This window comes from Heterodontus francisci, chromosome 22, assembly GCF_036365525.1.
Source record: "Heterodontus francisci isolate sHetFra1 chromosome 22, sHetFra1.hap1, whole genome shotgun sequence".
In the NCBI taxonomy this organism is placed as follows: Eukaryota; Metazoa; Chordata; class Chondrichthyes; order Heterodontiformes; family Heterodontidae; genus Heterodontus; species Heterodontus francisci.
In genome coordinates, this window is record NC_090392.1 from 56,928,092 (window position 1) to 56,948,429 (window position 20,338).

The window sequence follows — 20,338 nt, forward strand, 5'->3', positions numbered from 1 at the left end:
CTGCAACTGTCAGATTAATTGACAAGCCTTCATCATTAGTGCTGTGCTGTTGCTCTCTTTCCTACTCATGGGGCTGATGTGACTGGGCAGGCAGCAGTTCATGTGTGTCTGAAAGCAGCAACTCAGAAGGGGAAGCTTGGTGTGAGGGAAGGAGGGTGGAGTCAGGAATCAAGAGATCCAGGGTCTCATCAGCCAGCAGGATGAGGGTGTGCCGGGAGTCGAGAAGGGACAAAAGGCAGGATGATGCCATCATCCTGAAGATTCTCAGCAATATCGGATGCCATAGGTCCCATAACAGCAGGCCCGATGATACTCACAGCCGTCTCCTGTTTAGGGCCTAGGGGATGCAGGCATCCTTGTACCCAGCCAGTACTGCTCTGCTCCCTTCTATTGTGTGCCACCTTGTCCTGCAAAAGGGAAGGCAGAATGTCAGTAGCATGGTGTTTGGGTTATGTTCCTGCCAAAGCAGAATAGCTGAAGGTATATGGAGGCAGTGAGACATGGGTGTGAGACTGGCAGCATTGGCAGATGTGTGTGGTTGTGTTATGACCAGGTGAGAAAGGTGTCTAGGGGTCTCTTTCAGCCTTCACCTGGTCTTGCTGTGACAGGGTTTAATTTTAATCAGACCGTATTTTGAGCTCCCCCTTGGTGAATCTTTGTTTACCACTTTGCAATTGTAAGGCAAAGTAATCAGCATAAACAGGCTTTCTTAGATTTAAAGGAGAAAAGTGAAATTTTATTATATTTCAACTTAAACACTTATTCGGTTAACGCCTATGAATACACGCCGCACCCCACGCTAGCATGCATAAGCGATACACACATGCAAATAGAGACATAAAAGAGCAGCAGAAAAATAGTTGAGAGGTTTGAGGCAAAATCTGAAGAGGATTTTTTTTTAACTGTGCTTCGAGGTTGCTGTAGAGCCCTTGATTGTAGGTAGTCTTACTTTTCGTTGGGGCCCAGCTTTCTTCTTAAACCTTGTTCACTGTAGGAGACTTTTCTCTCTTGGGGTTCTTTGTCTTCAATGGTTCCCGAAGCTGTTGAGAGCGAGATGAGAGCAGACAGGAGAGAGGTCTTTTCAGTCCAGGAGCAAATAGCTTTCTGAGTTCAAATTGTCTGTGGCAAGTTCAAATTCAAAAAACTCCAACAGCCAGTTAGTCATGTGACTAAACTGGTCTGATCACATCTGTTTATGTTTTCGGCCATCTTAGCAGTTAACCTGGAATGGTAGCTTCTCCACCTTCAATGTCTGGTAATCAAAAGTCCATTGTGGATTAAAGTGGAGCAGGCTTTGTCCTTTCCAAGCACTGTCTGTTACTATGCAAATGCCTTTCCAGTCAAGGGTCTGGTGTTTTTTTTTAAAACAATTTCTTTCTTCACTCCAGTATCTATTTAAAAATCAATGTTCATTTGGCGAAATACGTGCCTCATTCTTGGCAGGTGGGGGACTGCATGACAGGTTGTCTGATGTTGGACGTGAGTCCTGAGTGTCGGAGTGCTGCCACATGTGATGGGGGTGTGGTGCATTGAGAAGCATGAGAGGTGGGTGTTTCAGTGAGCAGGAGATGTCATGTGAAGATGCATTCACTGGCCTTGATCACCTGTGTGATGTCATGAGATTTCTTGTGGCACTGCTGCCAGGTCTTTGTGTCCAGACTCTGGACTGGACCTTTCCTGCCACCTGCTCTCACTTCCTTCTGAGGGCCTTCTTCCCTCCACCCCACCCCCCACCCACCCCTGCAGAACCATGGGAGCTTTCCACCTGCCCAGCTCCACCACTGATGCCTCCAGTGTCGCATCTATCCCTCTGGAATTCTCTCTGTACCCCGTTGTTCAGTTTGACATAATTAAATCAGAGCAATATTCTTCGGTGCAATTTTCCTTTAAGGAGGACAGCCTGCCTTTATAAAGAGCAGGCTGGCTGCACCACATGGTCTGCAAGCAACGTTGCCAGCCCCCTCTGCTGAATGCAGAGGCCGCAGGCAGCATGGGTGAGTAGGAAGTAGCGCGGAACCCACTCGGCCGCACGCTACAATAATACAGATGAGGTGGGTACACCAGATTTGGGTTGCGCCCACCTCGATTTGCATGGGCATTGGCAGGTCGCAAATCGTAACCCGCGCACCTGAAAAATGGGACTATCCAATTTCTAGCCCATCGGCCAGCATTTATATAGTGGCTTTCACAGCCTCAGGGCATCTCAGTGCTTTACTGCATGTAGTAAATATAGTCACTGTTGTAATGTCATCTGACATGACATAACAACAGTGACAATATTTACAAGATCAGATGGCAGATTGTTCAACCTTGCCCGTCTAAGAGCGAAGACCAAAGTACGGAAAGTCCTCATCAGGGAACTCCTCTTTGCTGACGACGCTGCATTAACATCCCACACTGAAGAGTGTCTGCAGAGACTCATCGACAAGATTGCGGCTGCCTGCAACGAATTTGGCCTAACCATCAGCCTCAAGCAAATTAACATCATGGGACAGGACGTCAGAAATGCTCCATCCATCAATATTGGCGACCACGCTCTGGAAGTGGTTCAAGAGTTCACCTCCCTCGGCTCAACTATCACCAGTAACCTGTCTCTCGATGCAGAAATCAACAAGCGCATGGGAAAGGCTTCCACTGCTATGGCCAGGAGAGTGTGGGAAAATAGCGCACTGACACGGAGCACAAAAGTCCAAGAGTATCAAGCCTGTGTCCTCAGTACCTTGCTCAACGGCAGCGAGGCCTGGACAATGTACGTCAGCCAAGAGCGACGTCTTAATTCATTCCATCTTCGCTGTCTCCCGAGAATCCTTGGCATCAGGTGGCAGGACCGTATCTCCAACACAGAAGTCCTCGAGGCAGCCAACATCCCCAGCATATACACCCTACTGAGCCAGCGGTGCTTGAGATGGCTTGGCCATGTGAGCCGCATGGAAGATGGCAGGATCCCCAAGGACACATTGTACAGCGAGCTCGTCACTGGTATCAGACCCACTGGCCGTCCATGTCTCTGCTTTAAAGATGTCTGCAAACGCGACATGAAGTCCTGTAACATTGATCACAAGTCATGGGAGTCAGTTGCCAGTGATCACCAGAGCTGGCGGACAGCCATAAAGGCGGGGCTAAAGAGTGGCGAGTTGAAGAGACTTAGCAGTTGGCAGGTAAAAAGAGAGAAGCGCAAGGTGAGAGCCAACTGTGTAACAGCTCCGGCAACCAATTTTATCTGCAGCACCTGTGGAAGAGTTTATCACTCTAGAATTGGTCTTTATAGCCACTCCAGGTGCTGCTTCACAAACCACTGACCACCTCCAGGCGCTTACCCATTGTCTCTCGAGACAAGGAGGCCAAAGAAGTTGTAATGTAGTAGCCAAGTTATGCACAACAAGGTCCTATGAAATACAATGTGATAATTATGAGATCATTTGTTTTTGTGCTGTCGGTTGAGTGATAGATATTGACCAGAACACTGGGCAGATTTCTCCAGCTCTTGTTTGAAATAGTGACATGGCATCTTTTACATTCACCTGAGGGGGCAGATGGGGCCTTGATTTTACATCTCATCTGAAAGATATATAATACCTGAAAGTTCAGCACTTGGGTTCTTTAATTCCAGTAATTATATATAATAAAAAAAGCTTCTTGAGTGTACTTGTCTCATTTCTTAGACATTGGGATGTTCTACATTGTGCTGAGAGATGAATAGAAAATGCCAAGTAACCAGACACTATGGATTGACCACTGTAGACGACACATATCCTGGTCACGGTTTGAAATCACTGCTGATCTATCCTGGCAAGTTATAAAAGTGTTTGTTCTAAAGCCCTGCAATGTGAGTCCATTTTATCTTTTTCAAATTTCCTCTGACGGCATGATCTTTTGCACTATTTCAATTGATTCCATGTGGATTGCACTGATATCTGGACAGAAACCAAACAGACACACCAGCTCCCTATTTTGCAGATTAAGACACCCAAGGGGACGATATCCAGACTGTCAGATCTCAAGGCACTTCAAACAGTCTATGGCAAACACTTCCCACATGGCTGGGCATGCTGCACATTTTGATGTATGGCATTTTAAGCACTGCAAGTGCAAAGTTAAGACTTCCAATCAGACATCAGTTCAAGTTAATCAAATTCCTCAATTTATCAAATGGAAATGACCTATGCTAATGAATGTGATGATGTGCACTGAATAATAAAGAGCAGGAAATGGCAGCCTAACTGGCAATGCAGAGAGAGAATGCTATCTGGCAGCTGAATTGTTTGTTCACTGCAAACAATTGTTTAATCAGGAAAGGCACTTTTACATTGGCACTTGATTAGTTTGAATCACATGAGAACAGTTCAGTGTGCCGGCTTTAGCATTTACTTTGCTGGAATCTTCTCTGTCATTCTCATGAAATGGGTCTATAAAACTCTGCTGTAATGATTAAGAGAACCATTTTTTACAATGTAAACATGGGAAATTGATAGATGGACACTGCCCTCCTGTAATCCAATCAAAAGAAGCACCATTGTGAAAGTGCCTCAGGATTTCATTTTGGGTCTAAAATCTATTTTTGTTGGCAATAGAAGGGTGCAAGATAGCTAATCAATTTTCTAATGTCGCAAAGTATTCAAGATTGTAATAAATCTATCAGTGGCTTGAAATTAATGACATCAAATAAAAGTTGATTGCATTGAATAATGTTTCAACAACAACAATACATCGAATAATATTTCAAGAACAGCAATGTGAACATGTGTTGCTTCTTCAATGTGCTGAAGTCATCCTAAGGTGCTTCACAAACAGCTGTGAATAGAGAGATGGGGTGTATGGAGTATCCAAAGTGGGGGAAAAAAGGTGCACTGACCCTCAGTGCATTAAGGGAGTTGGGCAAATATAGCCACTGTCGATAATAAAGACTTGGTGCAATGTAGAATGTGAGTAGTGGTGTCCTGGATGATTGGAACTTAAGTCGAGTGCAGCTTTGGGTGGCATATGAAGAGGGTGTAGGAGAATTTGAACATGGAAATGACGAAGGTAGTGATGGGAACAGATGATATTTTGGAGGCGAAAATAAACAGTCTTGGTGATTGCCTGGCATTACAGTGCAATCCATCAATCAAATGGCACAGCAACAGCAGTGAAAGGGAAGGTGGTGGTGGCACAAAAAAAAGGTTTCGTCAACATACATCTGGAAGCTGACACCATGCTAACAGATAATGTAATTGGATGATAGAACAAAAATAAGGAAATAAGGTACTCCTATGATGGAATTGGGAAATAGAAAGAGGCCATGCTGTTTGAGGCTTGACACTTAAGCCTGTGGAATTCTTATTTAAGGATCCAAAGTTATTTGTTGTATTGGGGAAATAATATGAATGTAAGACTGTGAGTGATCCGTTTGGATAAAGGGTGTCCCAGATGGAGAAGGATGCTGTTAAATATTCCAAGATGCTAAGAAGCATCAACGAAGCAAACATGGAATTGGCCTCAGTAAATGATTGCCATTCAGGAAAATTGACTTTTATAATGAGCTGCAAAAATGACTTGTTACATGTATTGAACCATGCAACAATTTGGGAGGAAAATATATAAAAGTATGAAGGCTCCACATGTACCATTATGGTGGGACAATCACCTTTGTCTTGTCAATTGTAGCAGATGTTCAAGTTCTTGAATATAGGCCAGTATGTATTACAAGTTAACTTGAGACAATTACTTAAAGGATGACCTCTTATTGTCGCACTTCTGTTTAATATATTTGCTATTAAATTAGATGAATTGCAGCTCTGTTGAAATGAAAGGTCACAGTCCGTTCCCAGTGATAATATCTCCAACTAGTATTTTGGATAAACTGGGACACTTTTCACTTTTTTCTGCAATTTGATGGTGTTCACTCAGTGGGTGTATTGAGTGACAAATCTTGCAGAATTGATGGATGCCTAATTCCAGGCACACACAACCTGCAGGCAATGTTATGGCTGCAGGGTATGTAAGCTTTGGGGAACTCGACGTGTTTTTAGGAAGGGAGAAGTTTCCTGTTTTCAGCAGATTGGTCTGTAAATTACATGTGGAATATTTCACTTGACAATTCAAATTTAGTGAGTAACTTTACATATGTGATAATCTGAGAAATAAGCAACTCTACAGTTCACATGAATTGTTTACCCTTCCACTCGTTTATTTCACAAATTTGGTGAGATACACCCAATCCACGTTTTTGCAAGGCTTAACGCACAGTAGACTGTGAGTGTACTTTCTGATCTTAATTGGTTTTCTCAGTTTACCAAATGATCAACTATAATAATAACATTTTAACTTAACACCAATTATAATTACATTTTGGAACTGTATATATATTTCTGTAGCAGTTTATTTGATACAATTTTGTAAAGATCAAGGAGTTGGGTTCTCTGAGATACTGAAGTGATTCCTCAGGAACAGTACCAACATGCTCAAGGGCAACTAGGGATGGACAATAAATGTTGTCCTAGCCAGTGATACCCACATGCCATGGATGAATTTTTAAAAAAACTTGCTTTGAGGTTTCTGCAGTATAAGATATTTGATGCTGCCTTAAGTGACCTGCTAAAAAAAAAAAATTCTCCTAACTTTTTGTGGCTATTTCGTGAAATTTTCTGCCAAAATGTTTTGTTCTATGATTTAATTTTGAGATAAAAGTGATTTGTCTTCCTGCAATGTCTCGGTGTATTTGTCCAATGATTGCCTGAATTATATAGATTAAGGAAGTCCTTTGTTTAATTCCTGTTCTACATTGAGATAATTTAGGTCAACAACATGGTTGCTGCTGTTGGTCTTGGCTCTGGTCAGGATGTGAAGAGAGTACGATTAGATGGAAAATACTCTTTTCTGATCAGGTCATTTTGGCATGAGCTGCTGGTTACTAAATGAAGTGGGATTATTCAGTTGTAGCCTTTGATCCAGATTTGGCCCACGTATATGAATAGTCACTGCTTCAGCTACTTTCCATATTCCTTCCCAGTTTGTGTGGATCCAGTTCCCATCTTTTCTTGTTGGAGTTACAGGTAGTTGAATGCCACTACAGCAAAGGCAGGAAACTGTGTGTAGCAATAACAGGAACCACAAACCAGCAGTAGCATGGAGCAAAGAATCACCAGCAGTCACACTGAGGCAGGGAAAATCCAGGATGCAATTATAAAAGGGAAAAAATAATAGCATTAAATTGCAGGGGGGTGGGGAGGTGAAGGGGCTGGGATCAGCAATGGTAATAAACAGGGGGAAAGGAGGAGAGGAAATATAAAGCAAAAAAGATTGTGAAAAGCATAAGAAATCCTTGGCCATCAAAGCATGTTGTAGTGTTGGTGATGCTAGTAGCACACAAGGTTTTCCATGCAGTCAGGGGACTTGATAAGCAACTGGAAGAGAGGTTTGGACATTTATGGACGCAGAGCAGGATTGTGTATCTCATGAACTTTCCGTGAGCATCCATCTATATGTCACTAGGAGTAAAAAAAAGTAACCTATTTTGAATCATTGTCACTTTGAAAATTAAACACGACTACATATGTTCAAATGCATTTGTTACCCGTATCATTATTGCCAATCAAAATAGCCACTCTGAGTAATTCCCAATGTTGATAATTCTGCAACCATTATTTGTAACAATACCTGTCATCTTTCAAGTAGTTTTACTCCCCTGATAACCACACATTCCATCTAGCCATAAAGAATCGTGATGATAATCCCTTCATAGAGGAACTATGTTTCAAGTGACCATTTTTCTAAGAAGTAATCACATAATATGCTTGACAGTTTAACACTGAATCATTGGACTGCAATTTCCTTTTATATTTTACAGCCCTCAAATAATAATCATCAGTGACATGAAAAGAAATGTAACCTGAATCAAATATTTAAATTGAGCAGAACTGAAACTATTTAAATGTAAACCATGCTCTAGTGATCGCACATTTGCTAATGTAAGTCTTTTGAATAGTTCCTTTGGCAGTGATGGAGATATATTGCATGGACAAGGATTAGTTTATATAATTTCCTTTTTCACCCCCTTCAGTGAACTAATGGGCTTCATAATGAATCAAAATGCCATTTTGTAATCCAGTCTGCTGTTATTTTGGAGTTATGAGAATTGACCAAAGTATTTTATATTGTAATGGTTTTTTTTATGTGCTTTTTGATAATTGAGCATTAGAAATGAAACCAATAGCCACGAACTTGGGAGTATGGAAACAAGTAGCAGAAGCCAAAAGAGAAAGAAAGTTGGCCAGAAGGTGACTTTGTTCGAAACTCTGTATGGAGAGGTGGGTCTGTGGAAATTGATAGTGTGGAGATAAATGGTGTTGAACCTCTATTATTTTATTTGTTAGAAATGCACCTTTACATTGATAAAATACCCGGGCTCTCTCCCCGTAGGCAATTTTCAAATACTTTTCATATGGTTATGCTCCAGGAATCATAGACAAAGTGAACACTGGTACACACATACACTTGTTAAAGGAGCCAGAAAGAAAACACAATGGAGGGGCTGGGGAAGAAATAGCCAAGCGGTTTTCAATTCTAATTTTTGTGGGGCTAATATTGCATTCCCTACTCCCCACACTTGGCCTACCACTGGCTCAGTGCAGCCAATTTCCCGCCTGGCCACAGCCATCGAGCTGCAGCCCATTTGACATCTGCAATTCACCGGTTGCAGTCAACGAAGGCCCGAACTGAAAATGGTTCATGTTTGCTGACACTGGACTGGCTTAGTATATAGAACAGTATAACCACTTCACCGACTCCATACCTGTTTTGAGGAGAAGTTGAATTGTCCCCAGAGGAATCATTTTGAAAATATGCCTAGTCTTGCTCTGTACTCCATGGTGTGTCATTTGTCATCTCAATTGGCACTTAAGGTCTTTCTGTAAATCATAAGATTTATTATTTGTTGTATCAACTATGACTCCCTCTATTTATACCTGGGTTTCCTCAGCTGAGCTGACATTGGGAATCCAATTGAAGACCTGGGCCTCAGATGGATTTTAGAAAATACTGGAGAAAGAGTTTTGCTCGGGGAATTGATTCCAGTTTTATAGGCAGAAATTGGTGTTGAATTGTATTATTGTGTTATAATGCACATGTAGTCACATTGAATCCTATCTAAATGTCTCTGACATCAAGTCCTGGATGAGTCCAATACTTTTTTGGCACCTGCCAGCCCCGATGATTCCAAAGCAGCACATTTATCAATCTTTCCGCCTGCCTGCGAAGGCTGAATCAGGTGGTCTGCAACCTCATTGGGCCGTGTGATCCAAACAAAGTGGCTCCCAAGCCATCTTTTATGCCCAAATTCCAGTCATTTTCTAAGACAGCTTGGTGAAGTATCGAAAAGTAAAGAACTTGCATTCATATAGCGCCTTTCATAACTGAAGAACATCTTAAAATGGTTTACAACCAATTGAGAGACATGCAAAAAAAAATTGTTGTCTTCCAAGCAGCAAGCCTTGACTAATTTAGCAGATTTCATGTGTGTTTGTCCCAGGGTTTGTTAATCTGTTAATTGTGTATCAATTGTTTAATTATCTGCAGGTGGAAAGTATTAATTGGGGTCGTACTTGAGCGCTTACAAGCAGACAATTACTGAGACTGGTGGAGGGTTTGCGTGAGGAGCTACATGTTTGTAATCTTTTTACTCTGCACAATAAATGTGAAACTGAGTAAATATAGGCTCCAGCATTATCCTTCCATAACAAGCTTTCTGGAGTTTAACAGTGTGTATAGATGGAGGCATAAGCTTTGACACCAGTTTGTAAGTAGTTATTATTTTTTTTTCCATTAATTTTCAATGCCTTGTTTAGCTATTCCATGCTATATAATGTCTTTTTATCGTATTGCTATGCACTACACTGGCTTTGCTAATGGACCTGTTCACATTTTCTGTTTTCATTACAGATCTCCAACATTTGCAGGTTTTTTTTCTTTTCCATCATTCTTTATACTATCCCCCCCTCACCCACCACCATACCCTGGCACCTCACAATGACATTCATCAATGGCCACATGAAATAACTGCAGTTATAAGCGGGATGGTGTAAGGGTTATCACAAAAGTTGTCTGTGTGCCTTTAAGACTGAGAAGAAGGATTTCTCCAAGAACAGTGAATGTAAGGTGATCTTTTTTTCCAAGCCACTCAGCAGAGAGAAACGACTGTCAATTGACTGGCTGCTGGGGAGTTTTTAGTTTCCTTTTTGCAAGAAAAAAACAGTTTTGGCTGGAACCTGTTTTTGGAAACCAGAGAAAGAGACCTCTCTCTGAAAGTAAGTAAAAGACCAGTTGCTGTTGGAAACCTGGGGTTTGTAGACCAGAAAAAGAACTCTCCCTGAGTGGAATGCGTGTCTCTTTAATAGAAAAAAAGGAATCTTATATTTAAGGTGTGGTTTTGACCTACCTGAAGAGAGAGGAGAAGACCCCTGGAGAGAGAAAAGACCCAGAGAAAGAGAATCATTGCTTTGGAGAAAGACTCCTTTGCTGACTGGAAGTCTTGCTTTGATAAAGGTGGAAGGATTCCTGTTGTCTCCAGTCTCTGGAAATTCTCTGCCTCAAAAGTGAGTCCTGTTGCCTTTTTTGTGTACTTGAAAGATCCTGAAACCTCAGGAAAGTTTCTGCTGTTGGACTGCTACTTAGAAATCCAAGTAGACCTGTTGCTACAACATTTTCCTGGGAGATCTGTGTGATGCCTGCTGCAGTTGAATGCCTTGAATGCCTACTCACCACAGACTGTTCATTAATTTCATCTGGAGACTTTGAGTGGCATATGACTATTTGACTCTGGGACACCTCATCGAACTGGAAATAACCCACCAGGACTTCAAATCCAGTTATTTTATTATTCCTAAGAAACAGCTCTAATTTAAAACATCATTTTAAAACCAGTTATTCGTTGGGTTTTAAATGTATGTGTGTGTGAATGAGAGTTAGGAAGAATAAGAAGTTATAAAATCTGTTCATACACATAGATTTATCTCTATCATTTAAAATTGGTTTATTAATAGTTAATTTGTTGTTTAAAGAAATCTGGTTTGGTATGCTTTATTCTGGGGAATGAATACAGTGTTTAATTCGGCTAATGTGCTGTGACCTGTGGAGTCCTGGGACTGAATTAACAGTGCATTACTTCCACCTTGGTTGTAACAGGGTGCAAGTACATAATAATTATCAGCAGTTGGTCTCAACACCAAGTGAAGAATTTGAAATAAAAACAGAAACTGATGGTGATGCACAGTACAGCCACAAGCAGCTGTAAAGCAAAAAGACATGTTAGCACCTAGAACATTAGTCAGCAAAGAAATGAATGCTTGACATCAGCCCTATTCCTGTGCCGTTATTCCTGGAGTGCCGATTTGAATTAATAATGTAGTACAAGATGGAATGTTGTCATGTTCTTGGAGAAATCAAATTGCTTTCCCTAATCTTTATTTTAGATTATTCCAATATTTTATCACTCATCCCTTAGGCTGATAATCATACATTACTACAGAGCATATTCCTTCATAAAATATCAGTGTTCTCGTTCTTCACAATATATCATTACAAGCAAACTTTGTTGGTTACCATTGGCACTGAAATGGCCAGATTAATGTACACAGTCTCATTTTAGCTGAAACCAAATTTCATGTTGGAACAAGTGTTATTGTTTCCTTGTGGAAACTCTCAAATGATCACTTGTAAAGTTTCTCAAAGCATCACGGGCAATCAATGATACGGTTACGTCATCCTTCGTGGGCACATAAGGCAACCATGTCCTGTGGGTCTGGACTCACCTGTAGGTCAGACTGGGTAGGTGGGATAGGTCCCTTTTTCTGAAGAACATTATAAAACCAGTTGGGTTTTTGCAACCTGGAAATTTCATAACCATTTTAACTGGTGTCAGGCCACAAATTACCAGATTTATTAAATTCAGTTTCACTATTTGCCATTGTGGGATTTGAACTTATAACCTCTGGGCTACTTGTCCAGAACCATAATAGAGTGCCTGATGCAGCACAAGCTTGCTTGAATGGCTAACCTGGTGACATCTGAGTGGTATGTCCAGAACCAAAGCTGGCATGAACTATTTTTCCTTTTAAAAAAAAAGTTAGCAGCATGATGGCCATGAAAGACTTGGAAGAGTTACATTTACGTAGCACATTATCATACCTCATAGCAATTTTTCCAAAGTGTCCGGCATCAAATTAATTAGTTTGTAATGTAATTTGTAATTTTTCTGTAACACCTATGAAACTCAGTGAATTTTTAGATTAACAGAAAAGGGGGAAAGGAACATTGAGTTTCAATTTCAGTTGCTAAGGTTATATGCAACTTTATTCAGCATATATAATCATGGAATCATAGAAAGTATAAGGCACAGAAAGAGACCACTTGGCCCATCGTGTCTGTGCCAGCCGAAAATGACCCACCTATTCTAATCCCACCTTCCAGCATTTGGTCTGTAGCCCTGCAGCTTATAGCACGTGAGGCGCATATCCAGACTTCTTTTGAATGAGTTGAGGGTTTCTGCCTCAACTACCCTTTCAGGCAGTGAGTTCCAGACCTTCACCACCCTCTGGGTGAAAAAGTTTTTCCTTGCCTCCCCTCTAATTTTTCTACCATTCACTTTAAATCTATGCCCCCTCATCACTGACATCTCTGCTAAGGTGAATAGACCATCACCTCCACTCTATCCAGGCCCCTCAAAATTTTGTACATTACATTCTGATCTCCCCTCAGCCTTCTCTGTTCCAAGGAGAACAACCCCAGCCTATTCAATCTTTCTTTGCAGCTGCATTTTTCCAGTCCTGGCAGCATCCTCGTAAATCTCCTCTGTACCCTTTCTAGTGCAATACGTCCTTTCTGTAATGAGGTGACCAGAACTGTACACAGTACTTAAGTTGTGGTCTAACCAATGGGTTATACAGTTCCAACATAAACTCCCTGTTCTTGTATTCTGTATCTCAGCTAAAAAAGGAAAGGATTCCATATGCCTTCTTAACCACCTTATCGACCTGTCCTGCTACCTTCAGGGATCTGTGGACATTCACTCCAAGGTCCCTTACTTCCTCAACACTTCTCAGTATTTTCCTATTAATCGTGTATTCCTTTGCCTTGTTTGACCTCCTCAAATGCATCACCTCACACGTTTCCAAGTTGAATTCCATTTGCCACTTTTCTGCCCATCTGACCACAATATCTTCCTGCAGCCTACAGCTATCCTCCTCGCTATCTACTACACGGCCAATCTTTGTGTCGTCTGCAAACTTCTTGATCATGCCCTCTACATTTACATCCAAATCGTTAATGTACACCACAAAAAGCAGGGTTCCCAGTACTGAGCCCTGTGGAACGCCACTGGAAACAGTCCTCCAGTCGCTAAAACAGCTGTCAACAATTACCCTTTGTTTTCTGCCACTGAGCCAATTTTGTATCCAGCTTGCTGTATTTCCCTGGATCCCACAGGATTTTTTTAAACTAGTCTGCCATGTGGGACCTTCGCTAAATCGCTCCTCCGTTTAGTAAAATTGGCCTTGCCCCAATTGAGAACTCTAATTCCTGTTCTATCTCTGTCCTTTTCCATAATTATGTTAAAACTGACTGAATTATGATCACTACCACTATAATGCTCTCATACTGCTACTCCTTCCACCTGCCCATCTTTATTTCCTAAAACTAAGTCTAAAACTGCTCCCTCTTTGGTTGGACTTGTTACATACTGGGCAAAAAAGTTCTCCTGAATGCAGCTCTTCTATCTCCCTCTGACTGTTTGGGGCTCTATAGTACACTCCCAGAAGTGTGATTGCCCCTTTTTTGTTCCTTAGCTCAATCCATATGGCCTTATTTGATGAACCTTCCAATGTATCATCCCTCCTCACACCTGTAATTGTTTCCTTGACCAAAATTGCCACTCCCCTTCCTTTCTTATCCCCCTCCCTTTCGCGTCTGAAAACCCTGTAACCAGGAATGTTGAGCTGCCATTCCTGTCCCTCCTTAAGCCATGTTTTTGTAATAGCTATGATATCATACTGCCACGTGTCTATCTGTGCCCTCAGCTCATCTGCTTAATTTTCTATACTCCTTGTATTGAAATAGATACCCTTGAGCACTGCCAAACTCTTTTTTATTTTCTAACCCTCGTTTCCTCTGTCTTCCAGACTCATCCACTAATTTTCTGCCTTCCATTTTCATTTCTGATTTTGTCCCAACTGAGTCTACCTTCAGGTCCCCCATCCCCTGCCAGTCCAGTTTAAACCCTCCCCAACAGCTCTAGCAAAACGTCCTGCAAGGAACTCAGTCCCGGCTCTGTTCAGGTGCAACTTGTTCGGCCTGTACAGGTCCCATTTCTGCCCGAGCCGGTCCTAATGTCCCAGGTATCTGAAGCCCTCCCTCCTGCACCATCTTTCCAGCCACACACTCACCTGTCTTATCCTTCTATTTCTAAACTCATATTGGGAGATCACTGTAGGTCAGCAGTGCCTTTGTAACATTGGATCCACTTTTTGGGCCAAAATTAACATATTTTCTCCTGGCATTGCCAAATTCAACAATTTCATTAAGAATTTATTGTTTCTTCACTATTATAATGCACACAACTTGTGGGGATAGCAGGAGGAGAGAATACAATATTGTCTAGCTATGTGCCTGTGTTTATCTCCTTCCACCTTCTCTCATAATTGAGGAGAAATGTCAGAAGCTCAGGTAGCAATGCAGTGAGGACCTTGAGGCATTATCAAACAGCAATAGAAAATATTGAGTAATGTGGCTTCTTTATGTTTTATTCCTTAATGCTGTTCCCATAGCGACTGGAGGGATTGTTTCTATTGGTTAATGGATAAAAGTAAACTGTTTCTTTAATTCACTGTTCTTTCTGTGAAGAAGCCCCAGAACTCTGTTCCGCAGACCTGCTGATGCTACAGCTAAAATCACAAACATAGAAACTTAGAAAATAGGAACAGGAGTAGGCCATTCAGCCCTTCGAGCCTGCACCACCATTCAATATGATCATGGCTGATCATCCAAACTCAGTACCCTATTCCTGCTTTCTCCCCATATCCCTTGATTCCTTTAGCCCTAAGAACTATATCTAACTCTTTCTTGAATATATTTAATGATTTGGCCTCAACTGCTTTCTGTGGTAGAGAATTCCGCAGGTTCACTACTCTCTGGGTGAAGAAATCCCTCCTCATCTCAGTCCGAAATGCCTTATCCCTTATCCTTAGAATGTGACCCCTTGTCCTGGACTCCCCCGCCATCGGGAACATCCTTCCTGCGTCTAATCTGTCCAGTCCTGTTAGAATTTTGTAGGTTTCTATGAGATCCCCTCTCATTCTTCTAAATTCTAGTGAATACAAGCCTAATCGACCCGATCTCTCTCCATACATTTCCATGAATACCATCCATGAATCGGTCTGGTGAAACTTCGCTGCACTCCCTCCATAGCTAGAACATCCTTCCTCAGATAAGGAGACCAAAACTGCACACAATACTCCAGATGTGGTCTCACCAAGGACTTGTATAATTTCAGCAAGACATCCTTGCTCCTGTACTCGAATCCTCTCGCTATGAAGGCCAACATACCATTTGCCTTCTTCATTGCCTGCTGCACCTGCATGCTTACTTTCAGCGACTGGTGCACAAGGGCACCCAGGTCTCGCTGAACCTCCCCTTTCCCAATCTTTCACCGTTTAGATAATCTGCCTTTCTGTTTTTGCCACCAAAGTGGATACCTCACATTTATCCACATTATACTGCATCTACCATGTATTTGCCCACTCATTCAACCTGTCCAAATCACACTGGAGCTTCTCTGCATCCTCCTCACAGCTCACACTCCCACCCAGCTTTGTGTCATCTGCAAACTTGAATATATATACATTTAATTCCCTCATCTATATCATTAATATATATTGTGAATAGCTGGGGTCCTAGCACTGATCCCTGCGGTACCCCACTAGTCACAGTCTGCCACTCAGAAAAAGACCCGTTTATTCCTACTCTTTGTTTCCTGCCTGCCACCAGTTCTCTATCCATGTCAGTACCTTACCCCCAATCCCATGTGCTTTAATCTTGCATGCCAATCTCTTATGTGGGACCCGGCTGAAAGTCTTCTGAAAGTCCAAATACACCACATCCACTGGTCCTCCCTTTATCTATTCTACTAGTTACATCCTCAAAAAATTCTCTTTCATAAATTCACGTTGACTTTGTCCGATCATGCCATTGTTTAATCTGTAAAGAATTATAAACTCAATAAGTGAGTTGTTCCATTACTTGGCATAGCATAATAAAGCCTCAAATACAAAGTACTGCGATATTTAATAGTATATTTGTAAATACTAAGTGGGAAAATTCCACTAATAGTATTTTGTTCTGAAAGCACTACAGTTATGAAGAGTTATCGTGAGCTGACAATTTTTTCTTTCAATTTCTACTGTTTGAAAATTGAGTGAACAAGCTACAACGAGCCAATTAACTTAAGCGTTTGAGACCAATGGAAAAAACCTGCATAATAGAAGCTGAAGTATTGTAAGTTATTACTTCTCTATCAATTTTAATTCAGTTGCTAGGTTCTGTTCAGCTCAGTAATTCTTTCAAGCCAATTTCCCTCAGTGATGTCATCAGCAGGCATTGTTTATAGAATTATTGAAAAAATTCAGTCAGCAGAAATAGAATAAGAGAGTACAAGCTCTCAGCAGTTTGAGGTACAGAATGGTCAGACTTGGATTTCTGGTTCCAGTCACTCAAACAACAAATTGCTGGACAAGTAGCGAGCAAAGTGGCTGCAAGCCATTATTAGCATGGCCTTAGGGTCACACAAGTTGTATTTCTAAAACTTCAGTTATTGTGATTTTAAATAAAGAAGACATTCATTTTTTTTGCTTAAGTATTGGATAAGAAAGCTTAGATTCATCATATTTTGGTACCTGAGACCTTTTTCAACTACAGGATCAACCTGTGTTAATGTGGACAGCACTGCATAGTTGTGGATAAAGCACACTTTTTGAGTTAATTATAATCATTAGGTTAGAAATATTGTATTTGTAATTTAAAGGAAACTTTATACTGTGAATTCACAATAATACTTCTGATGCAGCTGATTTGGATTCTTTACAGTGTCAATTCTGTCTTTGCTAGATCCTTAGTGCACTGGCACAGATTATTCAGACTCCTAGCAAACACTTTGGTCAGTTTCACAAGACATTTTCTCTTGTCACAGTCTGCTCAAGCTGCAACAAAACTGAATAAAGCTGAATATTAGTATTTTGCTTTACAACAATGCTCAGGCAATCAGAACATACCTTTATCTACTCATCACATCATGAGACATTTTAATTTTCATTGTTACCTGAATGTCCACATGAGGATAGACTTGCATCAAATATTTTGATTGTTGTAAATTCAGTTTCTGAAAGCATACCATTGGGACTGATTCTGCCTCTCCTGCACTTTTTGTAAGCTATTTTTCTGGCATTTTCAGTTGACCTAAGTCGTACAAAGCTCACTGAATTTGCCAGACCTGCTGAGTATTTCCCAGGGCTGTTCATTTTTCTGTCAATTAACTCCCTCCTTGTACTGACGCTTTGTCTTTCACCACACCATTAACATACCATTTGCCTTTGCTCCATGACCTTCTGGTCAGTTATTCTCTGTGAACGTGTCCCACTCCCACTTTACTTGCTTAAAACCTAATACATTTCTAATATTTGCCAATTCTGATGAAGGGTCACTGACCTGAAACGTTAACTCTGCTTCTCATTCCACTGATGCTGCCAGACCTGCTGAGTATTTCCAGCATTTCTTGTTTTTATTTCAGATTTCCAGCAAATGCAGTATTTCGCTTTTGTCACTGAATTTAGTTCTGGTTAAGCTGGCCATAAAAAAAAACAGTGCATGACTGATGCAGATCAATAACCTTTGATTTTCTGACAATTCCTCGGGGAGGCAGTCTCCCCTATATGGTTCAGCAGGGCTTGGGAATTTACGGCATAGGGATGTAGAGCACAATGCATATGTTTATATTATTACTGTACAATTCAAAGTAAGGGTAGCAAAAGGATGATTTACCTGTTCTACCATCCTCCAGAATCACAAAGGGCCTTTGTTGCACGTCTTTAAGATGCTGAAGTTGCAACTTGTCAACTGTGACTGAATATGGAAACCTTGGAAAAATATAACTCCTTCAGGAGAATAGAACAATGAAAGGAATTAAATGTTGGGCCTACTATGTGCATAGAGTAACTGCTGCCACACTTAGTTCATTTTATCACTAACATTCTTTGCAGTGAGCCTCGTTATGATTCCTTTGTATCTGCTCAGCAGTTGTATTTAAGCTCGAATCAGAAAAATGTAATATATTACTGTACTGAATACCTATTAGTATACGTGTGATTTTGGTATTTTAAAGTTTGTGCTACTGCTCTCTCTGCACTTATACTAACATGCCAGCCATATTGTGTTCAATGAGGTAAGTTGAACAGTTTGTTTAAAAGTGATGGGTGTGTCTGCAACTCCCTTTGTGCCCATTTTACATCAGAGAGTACAAGAGTCTGGTCATGTAAAGTATGCACGAAAGATCAGGAAATGGCAATACAAAGGAGAAAAAAATGTACAGATAGAAATGGAAGGGTTACAAAGTTGACTGCCTTGCAATTTTTGTTATCAAGTTTCTCTTCACTTCCTTCCCCTCTCATTTGGAAGCATTATTTGCTTTGTGATTTGGGTCCACATTGGAACTATGCCACAACCACAAGTAAATGAAGAGAAGAGTTTGCTTCCCAGTACCTCACTCGAGTACCTGCTATTCATGAACAAACCTAGACAGTGAGCGCATGCAAGTTATTTGATTTTGAATCATACCACAGTCACTTGAATTTGGCTTCATGGAATGAATGCACTTTCAGAAGAGGTTATTAAATAGAAGTAGGGACACTGGCTGATATTCTTCCCCCAGAATCCATCAGTGAAGTCAATTGTCATGCCCCAACTGCCACATTGGTTGAGATGCAAGTTTGTAAGATTTAGAACCTTACTTATAATTTGTTCTTGGACCAGATGATAATTCAAACAAGGAGACACCTGATGTAGTAATATCAGGATGATTTATTAAAGCTAAAAGCAATACTTAAATCCAAGGCAGTCGACATCCTCGTCCAGATGGCCTTTACTTTCCACCGGCTCCAGTAGCAAGACAGCTTGTGACTCCTCTTCTCTTATTTCTCCCTTTGTCATCTTCAGACCTGTGCACCAAACCTCTCTGAGTCTGTCCTTTTATTCTTTGTAGCTGGTGGCTCCTCCTGTGCATTGATTGGTTGGTTCATACATATCACTGTTTTGATTGGTCCTGCGATTTCATTTGTCCGTACTTCCGTTTGTTTTGCACATGTGATAATGTTTAATGTACAATGTGTACAAACAATCCATTATAACCTTGAGGTCCATTAGATGATATATTTCCAGCGAGACTCATCCTGCTTTTCTGTTACATTTTGATCACAACTTGTTACATAGTTTTTGATATCTGTTCTTTTCCTTACGATTACCAAAGTAATCACAAAGTAATTCTGGTTGATTCAAACTGTATAGATAGCATTATTTTCAGTAAGATATACAGCTAAAGTTAACTCTTCACTTACCAAAAGCTTATATATATATATATATGAAAGTACATAAAATTCATAATACAAGAAAAGGCCAGTAAAAATAACAGAATCCACATTACCTACACTAAGTTAGCATAGACAAGAGATTGTACTTGGGACCTTTGTTATCTCAGTAACTCAGCTGCTCACTGGATAAATTTTCACTGAGGAGAACTGTGTGACTACTTGGTATTCAGTATCTTCATTTGTTGTGAAATTGAATCTGAAATCACATTGAAAAGTTGGAGTATATCCTATAATCAACCATATTTGGCAATAAAAATTGTGTCTCACCACTCAAGGCTAGATCTCTTGCAAAAATGCAAACTTTTGTATTTAGTTGGTGGTGCCAATTTCCAGATATTTTATGCCCCTTGGGGAAACAGCTGTACAAGCATCAGCTGTTGGTTTAGTACTCTGACTTAAACCTTCATCAGATAAAGGGGTTTAGGCTAAGTGGCACATTCCGACTGCTACCCAACTGAGATCAACTAATTCACCAAAGACTGGTGTTCCACCTTGAGACTTTCTTGGTCTTTTTGTTTATATTGCTGGAGGAACTTGTTGATCGCTTGCAGGAACCTTCCAATTCATTTGTTAAAAAGTAAAGCAAACCAATTGACATGCTGAGCTAAATCCATTCTCTTGTACTTGTATCATTATGACCTGAATAAACGTGCATTGATTTCTCCTGTTGAGCTTTACAG

General features: G+C 40.8%; 1 protein-coding gene and 1 long non-coding RNA gene across 8 annotated transcripts in view; both read left to right on the plus strand.

Moving 5' to 3' along the window:
* The window catches only part of opcml (opioid binding protein/cell adhesion molecule-like), a 1,070,268-nt gene that overhangs the window by 376,772 nt on the left and 673,158 nt on the right, over positions 1–20,338 (plus strand). The window lies entirely within an intron of this gene.
* Positions 8,177–10,018, plus strand: LOC137381376 (uncharacterized). The gene is made up of 3 exons (XR_010977159.1): positions 8,177–8,285; positions 9,553–9,772; positions 9,916–10,018. It is a non-coding gene; the product is annotated as an uncharacterized lncRNA (long non-coding RNA).